We start from the raw sequence: 13,783 nt of genomic DNA on the forward strand, positions 1-13,783 counted from the left end.
TGCAATACTCTAAGGGTGGATGCAAGACATGGTAAGGGTGGGGTCAAAATCCATGGAATATACAACAGTCAGTGTGATGCCTAATGGAAACTATGGACCTTGGGGGAGGAGGATGTGTCAAAGAGGATGCATCCCGTAAAACAAATGTACCCCCGTGGTTCTGGATGTCGATGGTGGGGGAAGACTTGCATGAAGATGGGGGTAGGGACTAGAAGTGACAGGGGACGGGTCCATTCGGTTTGACCCCAAGGAAACCCGAAAATACACGAGTATTTAAAGAGGAAGAGGGACTTCCTCTGAGGCCCGCCTACCTACTTCCATGTCTATGGCTTGGGGGAGAATATGGCCTGGGCCACACTGGCCTGGCAGAAAAGGCCCCTGGAGAAGTGACCCTCCGGGCTTTCTGTATTCCCCTCTGCAGGCCGGCGTGTTCCGAGGTGCACCCGAGAGAGGACTTGTTGCCTACTGAACTGGGTTCTCTGGCAGGTCCTGGAAGGCTTTCAAAAGCCAGTTTTCAAGATCTGTCTTCTTCTGAGGGTCTATATTTCCATCGCCATCAAATGCGAAGCCTTCAGAAGCTCTGTGGGGGGAGGAATTCTGGGCGGCCAACCCTGGGCCCGCCCCTTCCGTTGTGCGTGCGAGGAGCCCAGCCCCCAAGGGCTGAGGAATCACGGGACTTCCGGGTGGGCGTGGCCCCAGCCCCAGAGCTCTATATAAAGGGGCTGGGCCTTTCCTGTCGTCCAGGGATCGTGCCTCTGAGGGGAATGCAGCTGGAGGGAGATCCTCCGCGGCTGGCTCTGCAGAAGAAAGGACCCAGGGCGAGAGCTTTCTGACCTGCGGGCTTTCAACCAGTCAGTCAGTGGGGCTTGTTTAAGGTGCTGAGTTTGCGGGCATTCGTTATCCACGCATTGAAAAGGCATCTCGAAGGGCAACTGTCTTTACGTTGTGGGAGGCAGTGGAAACCTGTGTTTCTCTGTGTGTGTGTGTGTGTGTGTGTGTGTGTGTGTGTGTGTGTGTGTGTGTCAGCGTATAAATACAGCAGCAAGGCTGACCTTCCCTCGTCTCGTCTTTGTCATTGCAGGTCGCCGATCAGACGAGCCCAGCCCGAGCCCCCGCGTCTTGCGGCGCCGGGATGGCCAAGGCCAGCGCGTCGCTCCCAGGCAAAGGTCGGGGCACAGGTGTGTCGGGTGAGGGAGGAGGGGTGCCCTTGGGCACCGGCCCCAGCCGCCTGGACCGAATCCCACGGGACCGACTTGAGGGACTGAGGAGAGCCTGTGACGAGGAAGACGAGCTCAGGCGTCAGGACGGCCCGCGTCCAAGGGCAGGTGAAGAGGCAAACTCCTCGTCACGTCCTCCTGCAGCCAAGAGAGGGAAGGTGGCCACCAAGGGGAAGAGAGCGGGGAAGCGGGACGTGGACGAATTGGAGGCTCAGAGGATGAGAACCCTCGTGTCTTCTATGAGCCAGGAGCAGCTGGACCGTTACGAAGTGTATCGCCGATCAGCCTTCCCCAAGGCCACCATGAAGCGTCTGATCCAGACCGTGGCCGGCTCGACGGTGTCCCAGAACGTGGTCATTGCCATGTCTGGAATGGCCAAGGTCTTCGTCGGGGAGGTGGTCGAGGAGGCTCTGGACGTGTGTGAGAAGTGGGGGGAAACGCCCCCACTCCAACCCAAGCATATGAGAGAGGCTGTTCGGAGGTTACGCTCCAAGGGGCAAATCCCCGGCAGCAAGCACAAGAAGATCCTGTTCTTCTAGGCCAGGGCCAGCGAGGGCCTGTTGCCGAGGAACCAGTCCTGCTGGCAGAATAGCCTCCTGACCCTGAGACGTTGTCCCACCCATGCAGCTCCTGTATTTCCGGCCACCGGGGATTTCCCCAGGATGGATAAGCAGAAGAAAATTGGAGAGAGAAGATCCACCACATCTCCAGCTGCTTCTCTGAAAAGACCAAGAACACCCAGAAGCCTCTAGACAGCTGGAGGAATCATCAGGAAAGAGAGAAGACCCAGCGTACGTGTATCAGAAACGAAACGTGGAACATCGCTCTGGAACCCGTGGGCAATGGAATTGTAAGAAAGGGATGTTGCGAACGGTTCCGCGCTCATCCATCTGATAAGCCAGACCAAAGGAACCGATTCCTTGAGAGACGCCACCTGCCACAACACACCCACGAAGAAACAGACCTCTGCAAAGGCCTCTACCTATCATAGACATTGAATCCATACTCAACAACCATCCCTATCCCAGAGTACCAGGCCCAGAGATGTTCACTAATGGATTCTAGCAAACACTTAAAGCAGAAATTATACCGCTCCTCTACGATCTCTTCCAGGAGGTGGAAGCTTAGGGAATTCTTCCTAACTCATACCATGAGACCAGCCTTAGCTTCATCCCGTGACCCAAGGCATTCCCAGAGAACTAGACACGACTATCTCTCACGCAGAGAGATGCCAAAACCCTCAATCACCTTTCAGCTAACCACATCCAGCCATGGGTAAGAAGAGGCATAGATGGCTGGAGCTAGTGGGACTGATCCCAGGTATCCAGGGCGGGCTCAGCCTTCAGACACCCTTGGATGGGATCCCTGACCCATGCACAGGCCAAGGGAGAAAAATCACAGGACCCTACCGAGAGATAAGATAAAAGCCTCGGACAAAGTCCCACACTCACCCACTCCTGATCAAACTAGGAAGGCAGGGGAATGTAGCTCGATCAGGAACCTCTTGCAAAGAGCTGCAGCTTGTCAGCGCTATCGCAAATGGTGAGGAAGGAACTCGAAGCTCCCAGCAAGATCCCGGGAAGAGGCAAGCATCTGTCTTCTCACCACTTGTTTCCTACCTGGGGCCGGGGGTCGTAGCTAATGCCCGAGGTCAGGCAAAGTTTGAAAAGGCTTAGGGATCGGGAAGAAAGCATCAAAGCATCTTCATCTGTTCGCTGATGGCCTATCAGAAAGCAGTAGACTTATGTACCTTCATTCCCATTGTACCCTGCAACCTTGCTAGGATCAATCACTTGTCAATCCCAGGATTATTTCCGCCCCGAGTTTTGCTCAAGTCTTTCTGGTTTTCCTACATAATGGTGTAGGAAATCTGTTGAACCAACCCCCTTTGATTCATTCTTCCCGAGGCTTATGCGTTTGATTAACTTGGCCTGACGTAGAGCATCAGCCAGGACTGCCGATCTGAGAAAGGAACCCTCATTCACTGCTGCTGAGAATGCGAAACTGGACAGCCACCGTGAATGGATAGAGGGGCATGCCCCGCGACAAATTCATCTCTTGAAGCCCAAACCGCCAATGGGACTGTCTTTGGGGCTAGGACCTTCAGTGGAGTAAATACGGTCAAAGGAAGCGCTCTGGCTGAGCTCCACACCCCGTGACTATCAGATGTGAAGATAGGGAATTCAGAGAGGTGATTCAGATCAAAGGCACGGCTTCTGGAGGGGCCCCGATCCAACAGCACTGGTGTCTTTCAAAGTAGAGACCGAGGCACCAGGGATAGTACAGCCAGAGCCAAGACCATGCCAGGACACAGCCGGACGGTGGACAGGTGCAGCCCAGGAGAGAGGCATCACTGAGCAACGAGTCGGCTCGCAACCCCATCTGGCAATTTCCAGTCTCCAGAAGGGTGAGAAAATAAATACATGTGCGTTGGCGCGAGCCTCCAGTCTGTGGTGTCTTTGTGAGTGGGCAGTGCTAGGCGACTAAGGCAGCACCTGGGGAAACAGTGTGGCAGCTTCTTCCGAAACAACACATACTCTAACCCTACCAGCTCCTTGAAGCTCGCCCAAAGGAGGGGAACCTGGGTGCCCGCACGCGGCAACCTGCACGCGGACGTTCGTAGAATCTGCGTTGCAAACTGCCAGACTCAGCAGGAACCAAATGCCCCTCAGTAGGGAAGAACCGTCAGTGAGCTGTGGCCCATCCAGACACCGGACTAGTACTGGGCGCTCGAAAGAAATGAGTCATCAGGCCAGGACAAGAGATGCAGCACTCCAAAGGCCTACTGACCTAGTGAAAGAAACCAATGTGAAATGGCTACAGACCTCAGCATTCCCATGAGAGGGACATTGTGGAAGCGGTTACGCCATGAAGACCGTGAAAACATCAGGAGTCGGCAGGGATTAGGGTGGAGGAAGGGAGGACCAGGCGGAGCGCAGAGCGGGTTGAGGGCAGGAAAGCCATGCCGTGTGTGCCATGCTCTAAGGGTGGATCCCTGACGTGACACGGGAGGGTGCAACATCCATGGACTATACCATGTGTCAAGGGGGGTGCATCCTGTGAAACATATGTACCCCCGAGATTCCGGATGTGGATGGTGGGCAGGGGTGTACACTAGGGGGGACAGGGGATGGGTCCATTCGATTTGGCCCCAAAGAAACCCGAAAATGTTTGAAAATACAGAAGTATTTAAAGAGGAAAGTTGAAGCCTTCCCATGAGGCCTGCCTACCTATTTCCATGTCTACGGCTTGGGGGAGAATATGGCCTGGGCCACACTGGCCTGGCAGAAAAGGCCCCCGGAGGAGTGACCCTCCGGGCTTTCTGTATTCCCCTCTGCAGGCCAGCGTGTTCCAAGGTGCACCCGAGAGAGGACTTGTTGTTGCCTACTGAACTGGGTTCTCTGGCAGGTCCTGGAAGGCTTTCAAAAGCCAGTTTTCAAGATCTGTCTTCTTCTGAGGGTCTATATTTCCATCGCCATCAAATGTGAAGCCTTCAGAAACTCTGCAGCTGGAGGAATTCTGGGCGGCCACCTGGGGCTTACCCGAGTATTTTATAATCATGAATTCTATAAGTAACTTAGATTAATTATGGAATATGTGTCACTGTTTACAAAGGAGAGATGAGGAATAGTACACATTTGTTTCCATGTAAAATCCATCATCAGTACTGGGAGAATCTTTTATTACCTGCAGCTGCATAATTTCAGAAAGTGTATGCGTTTTAGAGATTTTATAACTTTGTTATTTTCATAAATATTTTTAAATGCAGAAATTTTTATTCAGATTCCTTCTTGGCTTTTCAGTATAGAAAACCTAATTTCATTGTTTTATAGGGGAGTAAATTAGGGTATAATAATCAACAGCTTCATTATTCTTATTCATTCCTACTCCTTGGCCCCCATCTTTTCAGCTTTATCAAAATTGCTTTCTGAAATAAGTTTTAAAATGTGAGAATTAGAGTTTCGTGAAGCAGAGTTTTCAAAACACTGATCTATCCATATGCTGTCATTTTAGAATTTAGGAAAATTTTTTTAAATTAATTAATTTATTTATTTTTGGCTGCATTGGGTCTTCATTGCTTCACACAGGATTTCTCTAGTTGTGGCGAACGGGAGCTACTCTTCGTTGCGGTGTGCAGGCTTTGCTTTGCGTTGGCTTCTCTTTTTGCGGAGCACGGGCTGTAGGCGCGCGGGCTTCAGTAGTTGTGGCATGCTGGCTCAGTAGTTGTGGCTCGCGGATTTTAGAGTGCAGGCTCAGTAGTGTGGCTCACGGGCTTAGTTGCTCCTTGGCATGTAGGATCCTCCTGGACCAGGGGTCGAACCCGTGTTCCCTGTATTGCAGGCGGATTCTTAACCACTGCGACACCAGGGAAGTCCCAGAATTTAGGAAATTTTAAATTTTCCTATTATCTAGCCATGCAGTGGCAAACCTAGGACTAAAATTCATGTAGCAGAATCCTTTCTTTATATTAGAATCCAGTGATTTACATTCATTTATCTCCCATGTAACAGTCTGCGTTTCGTGTTCCAGATGTGTGAGTAGCTGTGCTCCATTAGTTATTCAGGGATTTTTATTTGTTCTAGTTACATGTTTTCACCACCTCCTTGGCAGTGTCATCATCTCTAGTGGGGGGAAATTGGTTGCAAAGGATCCCAGTTGCCACTAAGGAGAAGAGAGTGTGAATGAGGCATGCCCATGAAATTGAGACCTAAGCTGGGAGTAGCACCTAAATACATGGCCACACTTTTAGCTACGATTGAGGCTGGGCAGCCACAAGCAGAAAAGTAAGGATGGATTTTGAAAGACAAGTAGGAGTCTCTGTCACAAACTCTGTTGATTCCTACAAATTGTGAAACAGAAGCACAATCTTCAGTTCTAATAATAAAATAATCTTACAGGAAGTCTCCAGAATTCTTTCATATCTGTTTCTCACTGAATCCTCATGAAAACCCAGTTGAGTTGAAAGAGTAGGAATATCCATGCTCATCTCAAAAGTGAGCTGTAGTCCTGAGGATGTACAGCAATAACAGCCTTTTAAGATAAGGTCTCATAGAAAAAGGAACCCTCCTACTCTGCTGGTGGGGATGTAAACTGGTATAGCCACTATGCAGCACAGTATGGAGGTTCCTTAAAAAACAAAAAATAGAGCTACTATATGATCTTGCAATCCCATTCCTGGGCATATATCCAGAGAAAACCATAATTCAAAAGGATACATGTACCCCAGTGTTCGTTGCAGCACTATTTACAATAGACAAGACATGGAAGCAACCTACATGTCCATCACCAGATGAATGGATAAAGAAGATGTGGTATATTTATACAATTAAATATTATTCAGCCATAAAAAGAATGAAATAATGCCATTTGCAGTAACATGGATGGCCCTAGAGATTATCATGCTAAGTGAAGTGCTCCAAAGACAAATATGATATCACTTACATGTGGAATCTAAAAAATGATGACCAAATGAATTTATATACAAAGCAGAAATAGACTCACAGGCATTGAAAACAAACTTATGGTTACCAAAGGGGAAATGGGAGGGGATAAATTAGGAGTTTGGAATGAACATATACACACTACTATAGATAAAATAGATAACCAACAAGAACCTACTGTATAGCATAGGGAACTTTACTCAACATTTTGTAATAACCTATAAGGGAAAAGAATCTGAAAAAATATCTATAAGTATGTATAACTGATTCACTTTGCTGTACACCTGAATCTAACACAGCATTGTAAATCTATTATACTTTTATTAAAAAAGATAAGATCTCATAACACATTTGTATTCCAGCCAACGTGTTTGTCAAACCTCTAACAAAGGCAGCTCGTTAGTAGAAATGATCTCTTTGACCATGTTATAAAATATTTTTTCTTTTTATTCCTATTTCCTTAAACATATTTCAGTCACTGTGTAGATTTTCTGCTTCCTTTAGTAGATTATGAATACCTTGAAGGAAGTATAAAGTATTTATTTTAGAATTCCCATGGCCCTTAAGGAAATGCCTTAAACATAGATACTCACTGAATCTATCTCCTGTAACTTTTAAATATTGATTATTTCCTATGTGGTAATAATTGGATCAGAGCAGTTAATTAATTTGGTGGTGGAGTTTTTTGTTACTTTGAAGTAGGCTATTAAGAATTGATAACAAAACTTTTAACATAGTAAAACAGATAAAAATAGACATTAACATAGAAATAGCTTTAGACATTAGTTTGTAAATAATATGAAGCTCATCCATGAAAATTAGGTACTATAACACTATTGGTCAATAAACTGACTTTATTATGTGAGTGAAAATCTTTATTTTCAAAAAAATCAATGAAACATTTAGCTGACTTTCTATTTAATTTTCTGCTACCAATATATTGTGCAAGGCAAAATATCAAATGCAAAAACATGATATGGTGAACCAAAAAAAAAAAAAAAAAGCAAAACCTCTCTACTCTTTATTTATCCATCCCATTGCCTCCTTCCAGAATGGTTTTCTGGCAGTTTTGAAGGTTAAGAAAAGCTATATTGTAGGTAATTAGCTCCTAGATTCTGCTTTGTGGAATCACTTTTGGCCAATGTTTAATAGGCGCAGCATTTAAAAAGTGCCTTTTGGCCAAAGAAGGTGGGAAAGTGATGCATACTTAATAATTCCTTTTGGGGGATCGCAATAATCATTAGCATGTTAAGTGAAGTGATACAGGATGATTTGAGGTACAAATGATCTGTTTAACTTTTTTAATGCTGTTTCTTCCATACTGATTTGACTATGAAGCGTGTTCGACCTCATATCATCAAGCTATTATGTATTATTCTATATATTTAATCTGGAATCATGCATGCAAAGACACACCCATACATACACACATTGAAGAATAGGCTTCTGGAGGTCAACTTCTTGGATTTGCACATTGGTACTGGCACTTGCTCTGTGACCTTGAAGAAGATTTCTAACCTCTCAGTGATTCCATTTTCTTGCTTTAAAGTGAGGTTAACAGTAATGTTGTGAATATTAAGTGAATTATTTCATGTTATGTGTTTAGAAAAGTACCTGCTATATAATGAATATACAATAATGTCAGTTTCTAGAATAATTATTATTATATTATTACATTTGTTGATAGCTTGCTTTTAAAAATGTGATATGTACAATTTTCTTTATCTTACTTTCCTCACTCAGTTATCATTTTAAATCAAACGATTTACCTTAAGTCAATGTCTTTTTATTATTCTATGGTGTGAATATGTCATAAATCATTCAGCCATTCTCTTCCTAATCAACTTGTAAAAAAAATTTCCAGTGTTTTATCATTGTGAATAATGCTAAAATAAACATCTGAATATGTATGTTTTTCTGTCTTGTGTTTTTCCCCTTTAAAAAATTAAAAAAAAATTCTTAACTGTGGTGAAATATACATAACATAAAATTTACCATCTCAACCATTTTTAAGTGTAGGTACATTCACATTTTTGTGCAACCAATCTCCAGAACTTTCTTTATCTTGCAAACCTGAAGCTCTGTACCCATTAAACAATAAATCTCCACTACCCCCTCCCCTGCCCAGCCCCTTGAAACCACCCTTATCCTTTTACTATGAATTTGACTACTCTTGGGTGCCTCATATAAGTGGACTCATACAGTATTTGCCTTTCTGTGACTGGCTTGTTTCACTTACCATAATGTCCTTCAGGTTCATCTATATTGTAACATGTGTCAGAATTTTCTTCCTTTTAAGCCTGAATAATATCCTATTGTATGTATATGCTACATTTTGTTTATCCATTCATTTGTTGAAGGACTTAGGTTGCTTCTACCTTTTGGCTATTGGAGTAATGATGTTATGAACATGGCTGTATAAATATTGCTTCAAGACCCTGTTTTCAATTCTTTTGAGTATAAATCAAGAAGTGGAATTTGGGGGTCATATGATAATTCTGTTTTCAATTTTTTGAGGAACTGCTACACTGTTTTCCATGGCTAAGGCACCATTTTACTGTGTTGATTTTTATTTCTATTGGCTTTCTCTTAACATTTTGAGCCCTGAGTGGATTAATAGCTTTAAGAGATTATTTGTATAGGAATAAGAAAAAAATGGTAACAGGACCAGTGAAATCTAGAACATATGGAATCATCTAGGAAAGAGTCTAGAAGGACTGGGTTTAGAATTGATGCAGCTACTGTCTAATACATCATAAATAGTTCTTGGTAATCTCTGCTGTGGGTACTAAAAGGCCAATCTTTTGACATTTGTGTGTATAATAATTATATTGTCATAAGTTCATGAGTGTCTGAAGGATCTTTCTATCTGAAACTGTCAGTATCTTTGCTATTGACAGCAGTAGTTTCTTATCAAGATCCAGAGTTTATTTTTGAAACAGATGTCTTATTTTTCTTATTCTTTGTCTTTCTGTGCTCTAGGTTTTAGATATACATATCAGCATATAAATAACCTTTGTTAGCTCACATGGTTTACTTATTATATAATATTAAGTCCATTAAATTATGTACTCTAAACAATATTTCTACATTATGTTATAAAAATAATTTCTATTCAGTAGCTACCAGAAATCAACAATATGGCAGATCTCAGTTTTGAAAAGTCATAATTACTACTTATCAGAATAGATTCAGAACCTATCAATGTATGTACATTTGTTTATCATTGAGACTATAGGATCAAGAAGTGCTCCCCAAGTCTTAGTGCCCATGTAATCACTTGGAGAACTTGTTAAAATGTCAGTTCTGACTCAGTAGGTATGGGATGGAGCCCAAGATTCCTTATTCTGATTGAGTTCCCAGGTGGTGCTGCTGCCACTGGTCAGCAGACCACACCCTGAACAGCAAGAGGCTAGAGGACCAACAGAGATCTGATTCTTATGGCACAAAGCAAGTCAACGTTTTTAGCAGCTTTTAATCTAAGAATTACCTTTGTTGGGAATGGATTTTTTCCTAAGGTCAGAAAATTCATTTAACTCTAATTGTTCAGTTAAGTTGATTCTCTTTTGTATCTCTCTTCTCATACCATAATCACTAAATTCTTCTCCTTAACTCCAGTCAACAAATTTCTTTCTTTGAATGTCTAACTTTTTCTGTTTGGTACTATACTGCTTTGTTTCTCTGATCCCCTATATCGATAATATCTTGTTATCAACACTTCAACTTTGAACAGACTTGATACATTCAGCTAATATATATATATATTATGGAGATTTTTTTTCTTTATTGAGAAAATTAAGACTTGGGTACATCAAATAAAACCAATTTCTGGGAGAAAAAAATCAAAACCCACAATAGAAAAAATGTTAACACTGTCTGGGACATATCAGGACCCAGAAAATATTTAGAATTATGATAAAATATTGTGGTAGTCAGAATTCTTATATGGTAGAAAGTCTCCATTCGTATATGAAGATTATCTACATCTGATGATATGGGAGTGATATTGCAATATTGCACTATTCATCTTATGGAGACACTGCATTTATCAAGATTTTCCAACATGTAATTATTTCAATTAGATTTTAGAATTTAGAATTTAATTCATTTCATCATATAATGTCAATACTAGTACTCATGAAAAAAATGGAAGAATCATGTTTACCAAAGCATAGAACTGGCTATCAGGAGTCAGACAGAATTTCATGACTTGGGAATTCTCAAAGATCTGGAGGAGTTCAGATGTTGAATCCTGGTTTGGGGACCTTACTGCTTTGCAAGAGGGGATTGGAAATGATGTTGGGTAGTACAGAATGCAATAAAAAGACACGAGACTGCCATTGACCTTAGGGGTAAATGTGAGGCACCAGCAGCAGAGTTGACCACTTTAATAAACAGTGAGTAGAAGTTCAGCTCATTTATAGAAGAAAAGTCAAAGAAAGTATGAGTTGATGCCTACTCAATTCTGAGAGTCTCCTTTGCTATGGGGTTTGATCTTTCTATTAACCCTTCCTACTTTCCTTTTTACCCTGTGACTCTATCTTTCCCCTCTGTTCTTCTTTCTCTTTTTTCTCCTCTTCACCTCTGTAGTCATCATTGTAACATCAATACTCTTCTTGTTATTACAAAGGAAATCACAATTATGAAGTTAGATGTGAGTCTGATGAAAGTTATTTCTGATTAGTTGATTCTAGTGACATAGATATTTTCCAAATAGATCTTGACCTGAAATGTATTGATTTGGAAATTAACAGTAGTTAAGAAATACCTTTATTAATGTATACTTGTGGACTCAGAACTCAGAAGTATAGCTGTAGCAATGGAAGCATTTCACACAGGACAAACACATTATAATGAAAAAAAAAAAAAGACCACTAATTTTGAGAACTTATAGCAAGGTGTCTCTAATTCTTAATATGAAAAGATATAAAAAAAGCTATTTGGTCAGTATGAATATAAACTATCACAGTTAATATTTTTACATCGCTATTAGACCTAAAAAATGGTGTTTAGAACCTAAGCATTTCTTACTTCCTAATTATCCTATTTACAGTAGAACATAAAAGTCATTTAAAGATTATATGGACATTAATTCTACACTTTACTTTCAGTAAAACATTTTTTGTTTATTTTTCTCATGTAGATGGATAATAATGAAAACAATTACAGTCAGAACTAGGTACACATACACATGCACATGCACATCGTGTTTTAACTCAGAATAATTTAGTTCACTAGGTTTGTTAAAATAGTTTCTATGTATATATAAATTACAGTATACATATTATAAATATTAGATAATATATATTTGTATTGATTTTTAAATATTCAAATATTTCTAGGAGAAGAGTCATGAGTTATTAGAAGACAAATAACTAGAACAAACAGCAATATATTCGTTGTAAACTCTGGAAGTCATAAAAGAGATCATTTTTTTGTGAGTTCTACTGAACATACCTGTGAAAAACAAAATACGAGCAGGGCTTAACTTCTGCAAAGTTAGAATTAATCTCTCTAAATTTAACATCGTTCTACCACAAGAATAAATTCTTATCTAACACATGCTAAGTATGTAAATAAACTCAATGTAAAAGTTTAAAAATTTTCAGCCATTTCTCTTCCAAATCCCTCTAAGACATTTTCATTTACGTTCAGCTCATGAGTTCTTCCTGATCTCCCATTTTAAACTAGCCCTGTCACTCTCTATCAAATCAGCTTCTTCTACTTCCTGCGTAGCAGTTGTCAGTACTTGAAATGATCTTGTGTATATTTTTACTTGCTCACTATCTATCTAATACAGGGGCAAATCTGAAGCTTACACAATTTTAGTCAACCTTTTAAAGAAAATAACTCAGAATTTTTAGTACAAATTAAATACAAGATCTCTTGGAAAGACCCTGGCAAATAAGATGCCCTGGAGCTTCGCTTTCTTATTTTCAGAGTAAATCCACATTGTGGTCTCACCTATTAGCTTGTAAGATTCCCCAAGAGCAGAGATTTTATGTCTTGGTCGCTGCTGTAGCCCCAGTACTTCGTATGCACTTAAAACACAGTTTTTGAATGAATTAAGGTAAGTGCATGCTCTAGTCACTTCCTTCATTGCCTATAATTACTTTTCTCATAACAAAGACAAATTTCTGCTATTATAAATAACAGGGCACAGTGGTCCCGTATTACCTGTATTGTTTTATTTGTGTTCCTGTGTTTGTTTTGCTTTGGTGCTTTGTGGAAAAGCAATTTATTCTAATAAGGACTGCATTTTTCTGTTTAAATTGCGTTCCAGCATGGCATCTCTCATGATATAATGCCCTCTCACAGGTAAAGTATGACTGTGAAAGATTTAGCAAGATCATTTTTACTTTCCCTTTGAGGATTTTATGGGTATTTGCATTTATTTATTTTTTGCTAAATTTTATTTTCTGAGTTTTTTCCTTAGTGAGCATATATTGATTTTGTAATTTTAAAAAATGAAATGAATTATTTTAAAAAAGAGTAAGCTTAGTTCTCACTGTTTACCTGAACTATCACCATTTTGGAGAACACCTTCACCATGTGAAATTCCTGTTTATATTTCTTATGACTTTATCCTCATTTTTGCCTTCAGAGTGGTGGTGGTTTATTTGACACTACAGGTAGATATCTACTAAGAGTTGAAGTGCTTACTAATGCACAGTTCTCAAGTCTGAATTTTGTAAAGATGAATTATTCTTCTTGTTCTTTGGAGACATCTTGAGATAACATGTGAAACAGCATTACTCTTACCTCTTGGAATACTAGTAACTACAGGGATGGGTGGGTCTGGACCCAGAGCTGTTCTTATTCCATTTCTTCTCTGAAATATTTTAAAGGCTTACATTTTACCATTTTAGGTATACTTAATTTTAAGTAATTAACTTCAAAGCATCTGGGACAATGTGGTATGATTTTCTGATCAGAAAGTTTCACTGCCCTTTCATTTATGCAAGTAAGATATATCAATTCAGGTAGTGTCTGAAGTGGAGAGTTACACAATTGGTATGAATGTGGAGGTGGATTGAAGCCTATGGCTTGGTGACTTCTAGGGATTAATTGTAGCCAATTTTAGGACATTTTTTTCTTGTTAATATCACTCAGAATGTTCCAGGC

General features: G+C 41.0%; 1 pseudogene across 1 annotated transcript; it reads left to right on the top strand.

Annotated features, from left to right (window-relative positions):
* The first annotated feature begins 765 nt into the window (after positions 1-765).
* On the top strand, positions 766-5,429 carry LOC309624247 (transcription initiation factor TFIID subunit 11 pseudogene; annotated as a pseudogene). Its single transcript, XR_014249915.1, has 2 exons — positions 766-875; positions 1,082-5,429. The product of XR_014249915.1 is annotated as a transcription initiation factor TFIID subunit 11 pseudogene (transcript).
* The last annotated feature ends 8,354 nt before the right edge of the window (positions 5,430-13,783 follow it).

Source organism: Balaenoptera borealis (assembly GCF_965194805.1).
Source record: "Balaenoptera borealis genome assembly, chromosome: 2".
Classification (NCBI taxonomy): domain Eukaryota; kingdom Metazoa; phylum Chordata; class Mammalia; order Artiodactyla; family Balaenopteridae; genus Balaenoptera; species Balaenoptera borealis.